General features: G+C 39.0%; 1 protein-coding gene and 1 pseudogene across 2 annotated transcripts in view; one reads left to right on the plus strand and one right to left on the minus strand.

Moving 5' to 3' along the window:
• The window catches only part of LOC115896966 (metabotropic glutamate receptor 1-like), a 155,089-nt gene that overhangs the window by 129,698 nt on the left and 7,329 nt on the right, over nt 1-18,062 (minus strand). The window lies entirely within an intron of this gene.
• Nucleotides 1,216-2,960, plus strand: LOC104676619 (annotated as a pseudogene). Its single transcript, XR_749944.2, has one exon. The product of XR_749944.2 is annotated as a keratin, type II cytoskeletal 8 pseudogene (transcript).

Consider the following 18,062-nt stretch of genomic DNA (forward strand, 5'->3'; position numbering starts at 1 on the left):
CTCACTGCAAGATCCGCCTCCCGGGTTTACGCCATTCTCCTGCCTCAGCCTCCCCAGTAGCTGGGACTACAGGCGCCCGCCACCTCGCCCGGCTAGTTTTTTTTTTTTTTTTTTTTTTTTTTTGTATTTTTTAGTAGAGACGGGGTTTCACCGGGTTAGCCAGGATGATCTCGATCTCCTGACCTCGTGATCCGCCCGTCTCGGCCTCCCAAAGTGCTGGGATTACAGGCTTGAGCCACCGCGCCCGGCGGAAACCTCCTCTTTTCCCCTTTACCAATAAATTATGTGCTAGCTCCAGCGTAGGTCTCTGAAAAAGACTTAGGATGAGCGCTGTATCATATTTACAGATGGAGGGGATGTCAATTCCAATCAAAGCTAACCAATGCAGGATACACAATATCAGACCACTACCTTATTAGCTTATATGTGTGTTTGTGTGTATATATATATTTATATTTATATGTAAAATACATATATACGTATTTTATTGAGTTCTCATTATATGCCAGCCATTATCTTGTTAACTGAGAAGTAAGTACAATTATAATGTATGGTTTGCAGATTTGAGGAGTAGGTTTAAAGAGTCTCAGTGACTCACCTAAAGTCACACAGCTCAAAGATAGGGTAAGAAAGCAGAGGTGTCTGAGTCCAAGTCTCCTTATTAACCACTAACCCCCCTTCCTTCATACGCAACCTTTTTATTATGTGTCTGCTTGAACTATAACTACAAATGGAGGAACCGAAATTTAAAAGGCTAGTAGCTCTTTGGATAACCTAGAGTCATTGGTAGACCTTCCCAGGAAGGGTTGATTGCAATGCTCTGTTATGAAGCCATAGACTCTATGTATCCTCCTCACTGGATCACAGATTCACAGGTCATCAGCTTTATTTGGTCCAACTGAATGAGCTTAATACCGGAATTCCTTCCACAAAAGCAAATGAATAAATAAACAGGAAACTCATAGCCATATGCCATGATCACACTAGGGACTAAATAAGAGAGGCTGGCTTCTGCATGAACTAACACTACAATGGGAAATCAATCGGCAGTGTGTAGATTCTGTTTTGGAGAATGAGTAGTTAAGAGTATAGTCAAATTTAAAAATGCAGTAAACTCCCCATTACTAACACACTAGAAATTTCCAAAGAGAGGATATAGCTTTTTTTCCCCTTTCCCTACTGAAAAATATCCCTTGTTTTTAGAAATATGGATGTATCTCCGCTCCTTCTAGGATCTCCTCCTGGTTCGGCCCATCTGCCTCCACTCCTGCCTCCACCATGTCCATCAGGGTGACCCAGAAGTCCTACAAGGTGTCCACCTCTGGCCCCCGGGCCTTCAGCAGCCGCTCCTACACGAGTGGGCCTGGTGCCCGCATCAGCTCCTCGAGCTACTCCCGAGTGGGAAGCAGCAGCTTTCGGGGTGGCCTGGGCGGCGGCTATGGTGGGGCCAGCGGCATGGGAGGCATCACCGCAGTCACGGTCAACCAGAGCCTGCTGAGCCCCCTTAACCTGGAGGTGGACCCCAACATCCAGGCCGTGCGCACCCAGGAGAAGGAGCAGATCAAGACCCTCAACAACAAGTTTGCCTCCTTCATAGACAAGGTACGGTTCCTGGAGCAGCAGAACAAGATGCTGGAGACCAAGTGGAGCCTCCTGCAGCAGCAGAAGACGGCTCGGAGCAACATGGACAACATGTTCGAGAGTTACATCAACAACCTTAGGCGGCAGCTGGAGACTCTGGGCCAGGAGAAGCTGAAGCTGGAGGCAGAGCTTGGCAACATGCAGGGGCTGGTGGAGGACTTCAAGAATAAGTATGAGGATGAGATCAATAAACGTACAGAGATGGAGAATGAATTTGTCCTCATCAAGAAGGACGTGGATGAAGCTTACATGAACAAGGTAGAGCTGGAGTCTCGCCTGGAAGGGCTGACTGATGAGATCAACTTCCTCAGGCAACTGTACGAAGAGGAGATCCGGGAGCTGCAGTCCCAGATCTCGGACACATCTGTGGTGCTGTCCATGGACAACAGCCGCTCCCTGGACATGGACAGCGTCATCGCTGAGGTCAAGGCACAGTACGAGGAGATTGCCAACCGCAGCCGGGCTGAGGCTGAGAGCATGTACCAGATCAAGTATGAAGAGCTGCAGAGCCTGGCTGGGAAGCACGGGGATGACCTGCGGCGCACCAAGACTGAGATCTCCGAGATGAACCGGAACATCAGCCGGCTTCAGGCTGAGATTGAGAGCCTCAAAGGCCAGAGGGCTTCCCTGGAGGCCGCCATTGCAGATGCCGAGCAGCGTGGAGAGCTGGCCATTAAGGATGCCAACGCCAAGTTGTCCGAGCTGGAGGCCGCCCTGCAGCGGGCCAAGCAAGACATGGCGCGGCAGCTGCGTGAGTACCAGGAGCTGATGAACGTCAAGCTGGCCCTGGACATTGAGATCGCCACCTACAGGAAGCTGCTGGAGGGCGAGGAGAGCCGGCTGGAGTCCGGGATGCAGAACATGAGTATTCATACGAAGACCACCAGCGGCTATGCAGGTGGTCTGACCTCGGCCTATGGGGGCCTCACAAGCCCCGGCCTCAGCTACGGCCTGGGCTCCAGCTTTGGCTCTGGCGCGGGCTCCAGCTCCTTCAGCCGCACCAGCTCCTCCAGGGCCGTGGTTGTGAAGAAGATCGAGACACGCGATGGGAAGCTGGTGTCCGAGTCCTCTGACGTCCTGCCCAAGTGAACAGCTGCGGCACCCCCTCCCAGCCTGCCCCTCCCGTGCTGCCCCAGAGCCTGGGAGGGAGACCACTATGTAGGGTACCAATGGGAACAGGAGACCACCTGAGGGCCCTCAGCCCACCCACAGGGGAGTTTACTACGTGGGGACCCCCCCCTTGCCCATGCCTCCAGCTATAAAACAATTCAATTGCTTCTTTTTTTGGTCCAAAATAAAACCTCAGCTAGCTCTGCCAAAAAAAAAAAAAAAAAAAAAAAAAAAAAAAAAAAAAAGAAATATGGATGTATTTGTTTCATTTAATTACAGAATTGTTCTAAATACAGAAGAAAAGAAGGCATGTCTTTCTATCATCATTTCCAGGAGTTACTGTGCTTGAAGTTTTCTCAAGGATCAAGTGTGCTTTAAAACAAATCAGTGTGTAGCTACTCTTACCCTCTGACAATGCCTCCCCTGTCTGTCACTTACAGCCAAACAGGAGCAAGCTTTAGAGTAGAACTGCCTTTTCTAGAGAAACACACATTTTGGAACATGAAGAAAACAGAAAAGGAAGACCCAGTGTGCATTTATTTTATCCTTTTCTGAATTGGTAATGAGTTGGGCTATGTCCTTCTGGTTGACAAGAGCAGGTGTGTTGAATGCAATATAGCTCCAGGACCTCATTTTTTAAAAAGACTTTGCCCTCACTCATGGTAATACAGTCTTTGCACTGGTTATTTACATTTTCCTTACTCACTTAGACATTAAAAATGCTGACAATATCTAGCTCAAATTCATAAGCCTATTAGGAATCTTAGTGTCTCCTTATACAGGAGATAATATGTAGTGATCAGACACTAGGGTTTTGGAATGAGACTGACTGGGTTTGAACCCGGTGTCTGCCACTTTTTACTTGTATGACTTAGATAATCATTTTTAAACTTCCAAGAATAATAATAGTACCTACCTTCTAGGGTTATTGAGAGGACCAAATGAAGCAATGAACACTGAACAATTGCACAGTGCCTGGCACACAATAATTACTCAATCCATGGTGCTGCCATCATTATTATTTTTTAATAATAATAACTGTGTTAGTCAAGATTCTTTAGAGGGACAAAACCAACATGAGATGATAGATAGATAGATAGATAGATAGATAGATAGATAGATAGATAGACAGACAGACAGATAGATAGATGATAGATAGATAGATGTGGAAGGAGGTTTCATAGGGGAATTGGCTCATGCAATTATGGAGGTTGAGAAGTTCCACAGTAACTTGTTTACAAGCTGGAGAAACAAGGAAGCCAGTGATGTGACTCAGTCTGAGTCCAAAGGTCTGAGAACCAGGGAAGCTGATGATAGCATAGCCCTCGGTACAGGGTCAAAGGCCTGAGAATCTGGGCGGCTACTGGTGGAAGTCCTGGAGTTCAAAGTCTTGAATCCTGGAGTTCTGATGTGCAAGAAAAGGAGAAAAGGGGGGTCCCAGCTCCAGTTCTATCCAGGTCCTTAGCTTATTTCATTATTGAGCACAGCTCTTTCTTGCTCAACCCATTGATTCAAATGTCAGTCTCTTGGGAAACACCCTCATAGACCTACTCAAAAATGATGTGTTACCAGCTATCCAGGTATCCCTTAATCCAGCCAAGTTGACAGCTAAAATTAGCCATCACAGTAACACACATCTGAGTTATATTACCATTTATGAGTAGAAGGTGGTGGTTCACGTGGTAGGGGGAGGGTAAAAGTTAAACAATTAATAGTCAATAAACAGACGAGCATCAGTTGCACCATGAACACTAGTGTTTTTTAGCACATGCAGAAAGTACCAAAACCTAGAGGAGGTTTTACAATAAATAACCTCGAAAGAACTGTATTAGTTCTCTAGGGCTGCTGTAACAAAGTACCATAAACTGGGTGGCTTAAACAACAAAATTCATTCTCTCACAGTTCTGGAGGCTAAAAATCTAAAATCAGCGTCAATAGAATTGGTTCTTTTTGACAAATGTGAGGGAGAGTCTGTCCTATGCCTTCTCCTAGCTTTTGGTGGTTGCTGACAATCTTTGGCACTCCGTGAGTTGTAGATGCATCACCCCAATCTCTGTCTTCATCTTCAAATTATGTTCTTCCTGTGTGCGTGTGTTTTTCTGTGTCCAAATTTCTCCTTTTTATAAGGTCACTAATCATGTTGGCTTGGGGCCCACTCTAATGATACCATTTTAACTTTATGATTTAAACCACCTCTGTAAAGCCCATATCTTTAAATAAGCCCATATTATGAGATATCAGGCATTAGGGTTCCAACCTTTTTTTGGGGGGGGGTGTAGTGGGACACGATTAAACCATAACAAAAACAGAGGGCAAAGCTAAGAATTATATTTGAAATGTTTTGGGAAAGCATATGTTTTAATATGGGTTTTTTGGAATCACTCAAAAATGCAAAGGAAAATGCTTTAACTCTTAAGTATTACACTTGTGCTAAGATGGCATTATTACGGCAATAAGAACATGCGTCTCTTCCCAAACGTAAGTCTCAGTGAGGTTTTACATAGGTCCTTCCTAGAGAAACACGAAGCTAAGGAATTCCAATACCCTGGCCAGCCCAAATATCTATTAGATTGCCTCTTAACAAAACACCATTTGATTATTCATTCAACAAATATTAATCAAGCACTTTGTGCTTAACCCCATATCATACCTTACAAAGATATGGAGGAAATCTAAAATATGGTACATGCTGTACGGAGTGCTTTACCTGCTTGTGAGCATGTGAATTATGTTTCTTGTTTTCTATGCTTTAAGAGTTGATGAGGCATGGTTCTAAGGATCCACAATGTGTTCACTAAGGCTGATTTCCATGAACCCATGCATGCTATTAAGGAGAGACATAAGGTGTGATCTTGCTCTGTCACCAAGGGTGGCATCATAGCTAGATGTCAGGTGGAAATATGCCTGTCATATGCCATCTTTCATGTGAAACACAATTCAAATTTTCACCCAGTGCCATTCTAGGTTATAACCATTCTTTTGGATTAAGATTTGTCCAGTAAGTATGGGCAATAATTCCCAATTCAATAAGTATCAAACTAAATTCTCCACTAGATAAATGCTATGGAGAAATACACTGCAAAAGGCAGAGAACACAACTTCCCCACATGCAGAAGTGAAGCAAAGTTGTCTGTGCATGATGCTAGAGGGGACAGCAGCTTTGGGTGACAGGTGGCACGCCTCTCTGCCAAGAAGAAGGCGTTGCTCCTGGCAGGTTTTTTTTTTTTTTTTCCTGAGACATGTGACCTAAGTAGTGGCATTTCACAGCTGAGAAACCAGCTTGTGATATGCCTTTTGCTTCACTGAGAGGCGGACCACATGTCCACAGAGGCTGCAACTCTAGCTGCAAAACATTGCAATACGTTTGCCTGTATCCTTCTTAAAATCAAATATTTATGTTGCTCTGGAAATGTAAATGGACTGTATGATTAATGACATTTTTCTAGACAAAGAAGGTGGCTTCCTTGCAAAGGTGTCACTTTCTAACACAAATTCTACAAGGAGGAAAAAAGAACCAGAAAAATGAGTGGGCAGGAAATGTTAAAAATATTTATCAGTCTTTGGTAGAAATTTGCAAAAGAGGGTCTACTCTATTTTGACTAACATAGCAGATGGAAGACAAATTCGAACTCTGACATTCTCAGCACTCTGACATCTGGGTCCACTTTTCCAACCAGCTCCACAACTCCCCTGTAAGTACCTTCTGCTCCAGATGAATTAAACCACTCACCATTCTCTGCGTACATGTTAGCACCTTACTCAGATCCCTGATTCACATGATCTTATTGATGTGAGATTCTTTTTCCATATAGCCTTGCATTTACAACACTAGCTATCATGTAAGACCCAGTTTTAATGCCTCTTATTCCAAATACCTACCCAATATCCCCACTGGAAGTAATCTGTCCCTCCCTTGGACCTCACACCCTCTCACAATGATGTGGCAATAATCCTTTCTCTAGCCCTCTATCTGGACTAAAAACAATGGTAAGAACTGCAGGGTATCCATAAAATTTGGAAACATAAAAAATATTATTTTATTGTACTGTAATATAATATCTGGATAATTTTTTACAGATATTTGCTTATGTTACCAAACTTTATTGGCTTCTGCACACCTGGATTGACTTTTAATATCTGACGCCTGGTGCACTGTCTAATAATTAGTAGAACTGTATTTGTAACATAAATTGACTAACTTGTTGGCTTATTGATATGAATATGAGGGTTACCCTTCAAACCAACATACAAAGAGTAAGGGTGGAAGAAAATCAGACAGTAGGCAGAGCATGTGAAGAAATGAATGTCAATGATCAGGAGATCCTTGACTGTAGAGAGAAAAAGCTGGGCTACAATGATAGTCATGCATCATGCATCTTGTATTAATTAGCTGTGTGTAACCTAAAAATCTAAGTTTTCTTTTCGAATCAAGGACTTAGATACTCTCTTTTAACCTAAAATCTATCATTTTAAATAAATGCTGAATAATAGTGGTTGTTTATAACTTTCTGGTAAATGTAGAGGCTAGGAGGAATTATTAATAATAAAAATGAGAAAATGGTAATACAAGCTATAGTAGAATATAAGGCAGCTAATTGTATGTATATAAAAGTATACAGTTTCCAAAGCACTTCCACATCAGCTATCTGGGTCTCACAGGAAGTGTGTAAGAAAGGCAACACAGACTTTTTACAGATGAGAAGATAGATGGACTTAAAGCAGTTTCCTGGCTTGTCCAGGGTCATGGGGGTTGTCGTTAGAGGATGTGAGATCAAATGCGGGTCCTCCTACTCAGTACACCTCTCGCTGCCCATGGGTGCTAAAGTATAAAAGGAAGAGAGGGTACTAGATACCAGTAACCACATAAAGAGAGAGATTGAGAAAAATATAACATTTGTGAGTTTTAATTGCCAGTAAATGTAATGATTTTTCCTTCAATGATTAAAAAGGGGGAAAGGGAAGAGTGATAATAAGTAGAGTTATCCACAAAACATGCAATTAATGTGATTTTTTTTTTCTGTATTCCACTTTGATGGGAAACAAGCAAATCAAAAGAAAAATAATCTATGACAAATTTAATAAAAACAAAAACTTCTAATGTTATTAGTTCTTGGAAGTTGAATAAATAATCCATTATCTTGTTTCATTTACATTTACATTTACATTTACAGTACTAGACACTAAGAATTGATGTGAAGCCCTGTAAGCTCTTAAATCATCAAACCCCTTGCTAAGGCAGAAAAGGCATTTGAAACAAAAGCCTTCCATACTTAATTCAATTGAACAAATGTGTACCAAGTGTCTATGGTGTCCAAATCCCTGCTGTAATTGCTGAAAAAATATCAGTAAATGAAACAAAACTAAGATCTTACTTTCCAGCAGTTTATATTCCACCAGGACAGACACTTTTGGTGGGCAAAGTATTCTAGTGGGAGAAGGCATTGATGTAACCAGAAATTTGATTAACTACAATTCAGTAATTATTCAGGTTAGCTAATGCATATTTTTAAAATCATTGAATGTAAGAAATGAATAGATAAATATCTTTACTATAATATTCTAAATTTGCACATTTTAAAATCCATTTTCTGCCTATGTGAGAATCATACCATGTTTCTCTTAAACATATATAAATGATTGTGCAGGAAATAATTCATAAATGTATGGGAAGGCATCTACAATGCACTGTCATAAGAAGTAAATTATGAGAAGGGGCTTCCAGAGGTTCTGTCCATATTGTGGTCCAGAAATTAGCAGCATCAATACCACCTGAGAGCCTATAAAGACAGACGCTCAGGCCCACCCTCAGATCTACTAAGTCAGAATCTGTAATTGAAGTTCCCCAGGTGATTTGTATGAACAATAAGGTTTGAGAAGACTCCTCGACTGCATTCCTCTGTACCTAGGAGAGCCTAAAATAATCTTGTAAAAGGGAGAATATAAGCACTTCAAAAAATTAATCACTCACTCAATATTTTTTTCATTTTTAAGAGGCAATTTCTTTTCAAGTAAGATTTTACTTTTAAAATGGTACATCAAAGATATTTCATACTAAACTTTCCTTTAGCATGTACTGACATAAACCAAAAAATGAATTTGCCTTTTCATGGTTTCAAATTTGGTGCTTCTAGCCAAAGAGTAATTTACCCCTCACATCTATCAACACATAGCACCTCCCCTTATTATTTGTGATTGAATCATCATCTTATTAACAGGTTTAAGAGACACACGGTGTCTTCCGTTTTCTCATCCTATATCAAGCTCGATTTCCCAAGTTAAATCATGTTGCACTTAAGGCAAACAAGAATGAAATAGAAGACAGCATCATAGGTACTGAGCCTACTTAGAACATTCAACAAAACTGGCTGTCAGGCTACAAGTAATTATGGCCAGGGAAGCGCATGAGAACACCAGGAGAAGTTAGAAGACGGGTAAAAAAAAGCTTCCTCTCCATTTCTCACTGAGCAGTCACTTCACAAACAGAATTGCCTTTCCCAGATTTTATATATTTTTATTTTAAAGATGAGAAAAGGGGAAAACAGGAAAGGAGACTGTTATAAATCCACAGAGGCACCCATATCGAGGTCGAACACAGAAGAAAGAGAGAATGTTTCAGCCATACATATGCTCTCTCAAAAAGAGACAAAACACCCAAACATAGCCTCATGGCAGGCCCTAGAATGCACTAAGAAAGAGATGGCAGGAATGGGTGAGCATCTGAGCCAAGAAAGGAATTTCAAACAATCTGAAAAAGCATGATTCTCCTCTGTTATGTGATCAACACTCAAGAATTCTTCTGTACACACTAGATTTTCTCATCTTTAGCATATTAAACTATGAATGTAAGATACCTCCCATTTCCACTATTAAAAAAACACTTTCCACTTGTCATTACCATTGGCTTCATAGCATACAGAAATTCCGGTTGAGATATATACCTATGAGGAGGTCACTTCCCTTTATATGTATATTAATAAACTGACTCTTTCCAAAAATAGAGTTGAGATATTTTACAATTATAAAAAAGTATAAATTAATGCTATTGAAGTAAGGTGGAAGAAGCTAGTATCTATGCACATAAGCTAGAATATGTTGTGTGATTGAGCATTAATTTTAGTTTTGAGCTTCCTGGTAGGCAAGAGATAAATAGAAAATGCAATGTTCTCATTACCAATTAAGATGAAACATGTTAGCTCTTTAAGAGAAACAAATAGTATCATTATATTTAAATCTAAAAATATTATGTTTCTGATGGACTTATACAAGTTGCATTAAGCAGCATAAGCAATATCTTCAACAAAAAATAGACGAAAGTGATAAAACATTGTTAAAATTTTTAATTCCTGTTCTGACCTTTAAGAAAGGAAAAAGTAAAATATTAGCATGTAACTCAGAAAAGGCAATTCTTCAGGAAAAGTAAACAAAGTCAGGTATGTAATATTCTGGAAACCGAATTTTTTTTTAGACAAGGTCTCACTGTTGGCCTGACTGAAACACAATGGAATGCATCACTGCTCACTGTAACCTCAAGCTCTTGGGCTCAAGTAATCCTCTTTCCTCAGCCTCCACCTACAGGTTCCTCCTATAGGTTCATGCCACCATTCCCAGTTATTTCTTTATTTTTCTTTTAGAGATAGGGTCTTGCTGTATTGCCCAGGCTGGCCTCAAACTCCTGGCCTCAAGCCTCCCACCTTAGTTTCCCAAAGTGCTGCTCTTATATGCATGAGCGACTGTGTGTGGCCCCTGGAAACCTACTTTCATACAGAAAGGTTGGCAATGATCTCTCAGATGACACTGTTAAATATAAGTTCTCTCATCTGGCCCTTTGACAGTATCTGGATAAAGGATAATTCTTGGCTCTGATCTCTGATGGGCACCTGGTAGCCTATGTAGTAAATTAAAGAAAGATTCTGGTGTTTTGGACATTGGGCCAGTAGGTGGCCAAGTTAATGAACTGCTATGAAAGCTGAGACTTGTTGCTTATATCTGGGGGCTGTACAATAGTGAAGAGAATATCAAAACAGTATGAACTAACACTACTGGGAATATGTGGTTTCTGATCTCAGTTGGCGCCTCTAAAAATATGCTCTATTTGTATTTGACCTGTTTCTTCTCTCTTTCCATTTTCCTCATTGAATAATTCAGAAAATAAAGGCTACCAAATGTTGCTTTCAAATATTCTCTTCTCCTCTTTCCCAAACTTCACTACATCACCACATAGAGGAAAGGCTTCTGTTCAAGGCTAGCCCTGCCACAGCTTTGTCATGGCTCCTCAGCAACCTTGCTTGATGAATTATCTTCAAACTTTCCTTTTCTACTCACTCTTTTCCATCGGTCTTTAAAACTGCTTAATTGTTCCCCTCCTAAAGAATTATTTTACTTAGAAGTACATCTCTCTCTAGCTATCATTGTATTTCTCATTTTCCTTTCTCAGGAATGAGGAAAATGAGCCTCCACTTTCTCCTGGCTTCTGCCCTTCCAATTGATTTATAAATTGACACACTACTGAAAAGACAGACCTAGGAGGAAGTGGAGGCTACTTGCTAGGGTCTGAACGTCCCCCAAAATCCATGTGTTGAAATTTAATCCCCATTGTGGTGGTATTAAGAGATGGAAATTTAATCCCCATTGTGGTGGTATTAAGAGATGGAAATTTAATCCCCATTGTGGTGGTATTAGGAGATGGAGACTTTTGAATTCGATGGAGTCATTGAGAGCCCTGCACTCAAAAATGGATTAGTGCCTTATAAAACAACTGGAGAGAACTAACTTAAGCCCCTTTTGCACTTTTGTTCCTTCCACCATGAGGACACAGAGTTCATCTCCTCTGGAGGATGCAGAAACAAGACACCATCTTGGAAGCAGACAGCAACCCTCACCAGACACCAAACTTTCTGGTCCCTTGATCTTGGACTTGCCAGTTTCTCCAGTACTGTGAGAGAATAAATTTCTATTATTTATAAGCTACTCAGTCATCACCAAAATGGTGGAGTAGAAGATATCTGGCTTCAATCTTCCTCATAGGAAACCAAAAACAACTATCTAGCGCCAAGATTATCATCATCAATAACCCAGAATTCAAAGCTGAGGCTGTGAAGATCCTTGAAGACACAGAGAAGTGAAAAAATGTGAGCAGAAGAGAAAGGAGATACCAAGTCAGAGAGACAGTTCACCAGCACCACATTGTAGGAGGCACATTCATGAGTCTTCTGGGCATAAACTCCTAGCCAGCCTCCCAAACAGCTGGGAAATCCTCTTTGAAACCCCTCTCCCCAGTCCAGAATGGGCAGTGCTTCCAACTTGTGTGAGAGCTGTGGGAAACCTGGGCCTAGGGCACCATCTAGTGCCAAAATAAAGGCAGCTGTCTAGGGCTAAGGGGACTCAACAGGCAACCAGCATAGAACCTGTAAACACACATCACTAGACCGACCACATCAATACAGGCAATGAAGACTGGGATAAATAACTAGTCTTTCAATGAGAAGACATAGATATACATTCATAAAAAACACTAGCAAATAGGGAGCCGTAACCTTCCCAAACGGATAAAGCAAGGAGCCAGTGGCTGACTCCAATGAGATGGCAATATATGAGTTCTCAGGTCAACAATCCAAAATAAGAATTCTAAAGAAACTCAGTGAACTCCAAGATAACACATAAAAGCAATTTATAAATTTATCAGAGAAATTTAACAAAGAGATTGAAATAATTTTTTAAAAGTTAAACAGAAATTTTGGAACTGAGAAATACCTTCAGTCGAATCAAAAAAAAATGCATCAGAGGGTTAAAACAGCAGAATTGATAAAGCAGAGGAAAGAATTAATGAGCTTGAAAACAAGTTATTTGAAAATACGTTCAGAGGAGAAAAAAGAAAAAAAATTAAAAGGAATAAAGAATGCCTCTGAAATCCAGAAAACAGCCTCAAAAAGGGAACTCTAAGAGTCATTGGCCTTCAAGGAAGAGTTAAGAAAGAATAAGTGGTAGAAAGATCACATGAATAAATAATACAAGAAAACTTTCCAACCCTAGAGAAAATATACATATCTAGGTACAAGAAGGGTAGAGAACACCACACAAATTTCACCCAAATAAGACTACCCCAAGGCATATAATAATGAAACTTTCAAAAGCTGACAACCCCAAAAGGAGCAAGAGAAAGAAAACCAACATATATGTGCTCCAATTTGTCTGACAACAGACTTCTTAGTGAAAACCACAGGCCAGGAGGGAGCAGGATGGCAAAGCACTGAAGAAAAGAAATTGTCAACTGAGAATACTGTACCCAGCAAAGCTAACTTTCAAACATAAAAAAGAGATCAGTACTTTCCCAGACAAACAAAACCTGAGGGAATTTATCACCACCAGACCTTTCTTAGAAGAAATGCTAAAGGTAATTCTTCAATCTGAAAGAAAAGGACACTAACATGCAATAAGAACGTCATCTGAAGGCATAAAATTCACAGGTAAAAGTAAGTATAAAAATTCAGAACACTCTAATACTGTTGTTGTGGCATATAAATTACACAGTCTCATGTATCACTACTAGTACAGAACACTGTTTCTATAGTTGCTTCCTCTTTGCAACTGTCTCCTCCCTTGGCTTTCATTACATGAAGTTCTTCCTCTTTCTTTTTCTACTTTTTAAACTGTCCTTCTTTTTCCCTTTTCTGTAGACTTTTTCTCATTTTCACATGCCTCTAAGTACTGCCCTTGACCATCTCTTTGTGTTTTATATCTTACCCCCTTGGCAATCCCATCTACTTTCATGGTTTTAACCACAGATATTTGCTGACAAGTTTCAAATATAACTCTTTTTCCAGATCGTTGGCCTATGGGATCCCTTGACTTTATTGTCCAATGGATACCACAAACTCAGAGTCTAAAACTAATTCTTTCCCAGTCTGCAATACCTCTTTATTCCTTATTTATTCCTACAAAATAGAAACCTGGGGCTTATTCTAGATTTCTCTTTGTCCTTGATTCTCATAACCAATCATTCACTAAACCCTAACCTCGCTGCTACATAGAAAATCAAATTCATTCTCTCCTTTCCTTTCCCATTGACACTTTCTTTAGTAAAACTCTAATCATCTCTTGACTAAATTAATTAATTGAAATGGCCTTTCCTTCTCCACTTCCCTCTACCATCGATGGCCTTCAGATTTGTTTACTAATTTCCAATTTGACTCCTTTTCTTAATTTGTCTTCTCCAAAGCTTTCTAGGTACCCTTTCCAAAATATAATCTGATCTTGATTTCTTCCTGCATAAAATTCTTCACTGAACCACCATGTTTGCAAAAGAGTCAAAATTTCTTGACTTGATAAGTATGTCCCATCATGACCTAGGCTCTTTCTCTCTTCAGTTTGATCCTTCCCCACTCATTTTCCCAGGACATATACTTTAGAATTAATGATATTCTTAGAGGTCCCTGAACATACTTCGCTTCCTATGTCAGTGCTTTTACTGATATTTACTCCTTTGTTTCCTCACATATAGTGAACTTCAAATGTCACCTTTTCTGGGGAGCGTCTATGAGCTTTCCCTCACTTCTTCCCTGGACCAGAGGGAGCTAATCACTGTTCTCTCTGTTGTCTCGCTACCTCATGCCTACTCCTATGGCTGCACTTAGCAAACTGAATAGTAATTATTATGTGGTGAACTTCTTAAATGAAAGACTATAATTCCACTATCTCTACTCCTCAATGATTATAGCATTGGTCAAACCAAAGAATGTGCTCACAAAACATAGATTGAGATAGGAATCTAGACATGACTTCTTCTCTGCCAATAGGGTAGTACCTGTTAACCAAAACCTGAAAATAACAAATTGTATATTTATTTATCAAAAACAGTGATATTGAATTTCTTTATTATAAGCTGTTTCCACTATTTTTATCCTCATATAACCTTTTAAAATCTTTCATAAAGTTTTTTTCTCTTGAACATACTATCAGCAATTTGCTTATTCATTTTTTTGTTCTACCTTTTATAACAGACAAATTATAAAATGTGTTATAGCACCACAGACAACAGAGGAAACTGCCCCTGATTATTTAACAATAGCTGTGGAATACACTGTCCAATCAAAAGATTTACACTGAGGGCCACATGCTGTGAGTACAATTGTTATTAAGGGAGAGAATGAGAAGTTGAATATGTGCGACTCATGTTAGTAAATCAGCATTTTCCCTCTTTATTTTCACACCTCCATCCCAGAACTTCCCTGTATTTACTTCACACAGGCTCATCTAAGCTAAGGGCATCTTCCTAATTAAGGTTAGAATAGCATGACAACAATAATGACATCTTACATCTATTACATCTGCCTAGCCCTAGATGGAGCACTGTCACATCTTATCTGCCTAATAAACTCAGGGGACTGTTTTCTGTATATTTCACACTGATGACTTTCTGAGCATACCTAATTTTATGAATTCCTTGGGTCAATCCTATTCCAGACCTCTGGATTTCAACTCTAGCTACTCTTCTCTAATTTTCTCAAACTTATCCACTCCATACCACTTCTAATCACTTGTCATAGAGATGGTGTCACAGAGATGTCTGACTATGTGTCATCACCCACTGTTAACCACAACCCTCACAGAGAAGGCATCCTTTCTTCCTTCTTCTTAACAAGGTGTTTCATTCTGGTCTTATTTTACATTTCTGCACTGAAGGAGCTCGAGAAAAAAGATAGCTAATTTATAATCTCCTGAAATAGAGCTTCATGCGGAGTAGTCACTCTGCATTGAAAGTTTATTTTCTCTGTGAAAGGAGCTTTATTACAAGATGATAACAAGCACAAATATGGAGGTAGAGTTGCTCAGATGCAGAAGGGGAATCAGATCAGCTGAGAAAATGGCTTCATTCAGAAAGAAAGAAAGAAAGAAAGAAAGAAAGAAAGAAAGAAAGAAAGAAAGAAAGAAAGAAAGAAAGAGGAAGGAAGGAAGGAAGGAAGGAAGGAAGGAAGGAAGGAAAACTTTGTGTTCAGAAAGTATCTAAAACAAAGCTAAATTTGTCCTAGCTTTGCTACTGATGAATTTTATGATCTTGAGCAAGTCATTTTGTTTTATTTTTCTGTGCTTTTTATTCTCATTTGTAACAAGAACATTTCCTAAAATCTATGGTAGATGCTGCACCTTTATCTTAACCATGAATTTCATTTTAATCTTATGTTACTAGGTTTAGGGTCGAAAATCTGTATTCAATTAATTGGCTTCTTGGACTTGCTTAATATTCATCAGCTGAGAATAAGTCATCTCTTTGGTGGCAGTTTAAGAAAAACAATTGAAATGTATTTATGGGTATCATCTTCTTGTTCTTTAAAATGCTGCTGTGAAGAATATGACATGGTAGTGATTATAATTCCCATTTTACAAATGAAACTGAGATGTGCATGCATACAGTATTTCCCATATATTTTGTGCATTTTTCAAAACAGTAATTAAACATTTTCTTTATAACCCATGAGCCTATAACTGTCTATATATTTCTATGTCTCTTCCAACAAATATGGGACCCTTGAAGAAAATAATAATAATAGTAGTAATAATAGTTATTCTTTTGATTTTTATTATTTTATGTGTTAATAAGCACCAAGAAAAATATGTGATGCGTAATAGACACATTTGTTTATTTATAAATTTCTTTATTAGAAAGCAAATACGTTACTAGCTAATCAAATAATTTCCGCCTCCCAAAATCCTGTGCTTCAACTACCAATTAAGGCTTTTACCTGGATATTTAGATAATTGCCTTGAATCTTCAATTTGTTGGCTATGAAATGAATGAAATTGATAATCCTAAAATTGATAAATGGGGATTTCTGAGAACCAATTCTCTTCATAAAAACATTAGTGTTCTATTTGGTACTACAATGCTTTAAGTTTTAGAGAGTAAAGCTTTCTGCAATACCAAAGGTAATTAAAATTATAATTTCTCATGTAAGTTAAGATTTTAAATGTTGTAGAGATTCATAGAAAACAATTAAACAGGAAAAAGAAGCAAATATTTCTATATAAATTTAGAATCTAATGATAACTCTCTGTTGCATAAGACAGTGACATTTTGACAAGGCTTTATGCCTTGTCTTGACTCTGGTTTTCAACTACAGCTTCTCTGAAAATTGACAACCTTCTCCTACTGACATGCTGCTTCCAACATATATCAGAACAGCATGTGCCATGAGTTTTTTTAGCGGTTGTAGGTGTTCACCAAACTATTCTTTTCTGGATGTGGTTCCCTAGCTCTCTGTGTACTTACAAAAAAGTCGCTGAAAACACGACTTTTAGTAAGTCTGTTTATGAACCCATCACTCCAGTCACTGCCCAGTTATTGAAAATCCACAAAGGAGTTATTGTACATTAGCTCCCTATATCATAAGGGCAAAAATTTTAATACTCGGAGACGGATGGCTACTGCCAAGCCACAAGGTAGAAACATAAAATGGAAGCTGCCACCACCACCTATCCTATGAAGGACAGCTTCTTACAAAATTTGCAGCAAGATAAATGTAGTTGTAGGGTGATTTTGTGGCAAAGGAATTACAAAGAGTTCAAGCTTACTCAGAATGATGAAAGTGTCATTTTTTTCATTTTTGGACTTCACTCTAATTCTATGCACATAATAGCTGTTTGCTAAATACTGATTAGTGACTTTAAAAATGAGTTTAATAAATCCATCCAAGATATAAAAGAAAAAATAAAGACAAAAATTTTTAAACATGGCAATTTGTGGCCATTTTGAGTAGTAATAAATGGCCTTATATTTTTGTAATAGGCTCCAAGATTACCACCATATCCTAGCACAAGGTAACAATTTATGTTCATGATAACTTGGTATATTCAAGGGAAGTGTCCATTATAATGAGCACTGTCTTTAAAAGAAGTTAGGGAACTTTATAGTAGTGTTTGCAAAGATCACCTCATAAAATGTTTTAAATGTAAATGTTGGTGTTTAAAGAGACCAACTCTCAAGTATAAAGTAGACAGCTAGAGAATCAAGGTTATGGGTAAACAAGGTTTTACTTGGATATGAACACTTTTTTTTTAATTACAAATAAAGTATCTCATAACAATATCTGGCTTTTCTTTTGTCCACTCACCCACTCTTGCCAATAATATATGTTCTCTTGGCCAAAGTTCACATGCCTAACTTTGCTTGGATGTATCTTTCTTGAAACCAAAAGTCTTTGTCACACACTTCAAGATTCTCCATTACTCATCCTTCATGTCTATAAAGACTGATGTAATCACAGAATATTAGGACCTACTTCTGTCTTTATTATTAGTTCCTAGCCCAGACTATTTCC

The sequence above is a fragment of the Rhinopithecus roxellana genome, chromosome 4, assembly GCF_007565055.1.
Source record: "Rhinopithecus roxellana isolate Shanxi Qingling chromosome 4, ASM756505v1, whole genome shotgun sequence".
Classification (NCBI taxonomy): Eukaryota; Metazoa; Chordata; class Mammalia; order Primates; family Cercopithecidae; genus Rhinopithecus; species Rhinopithecus roxellana.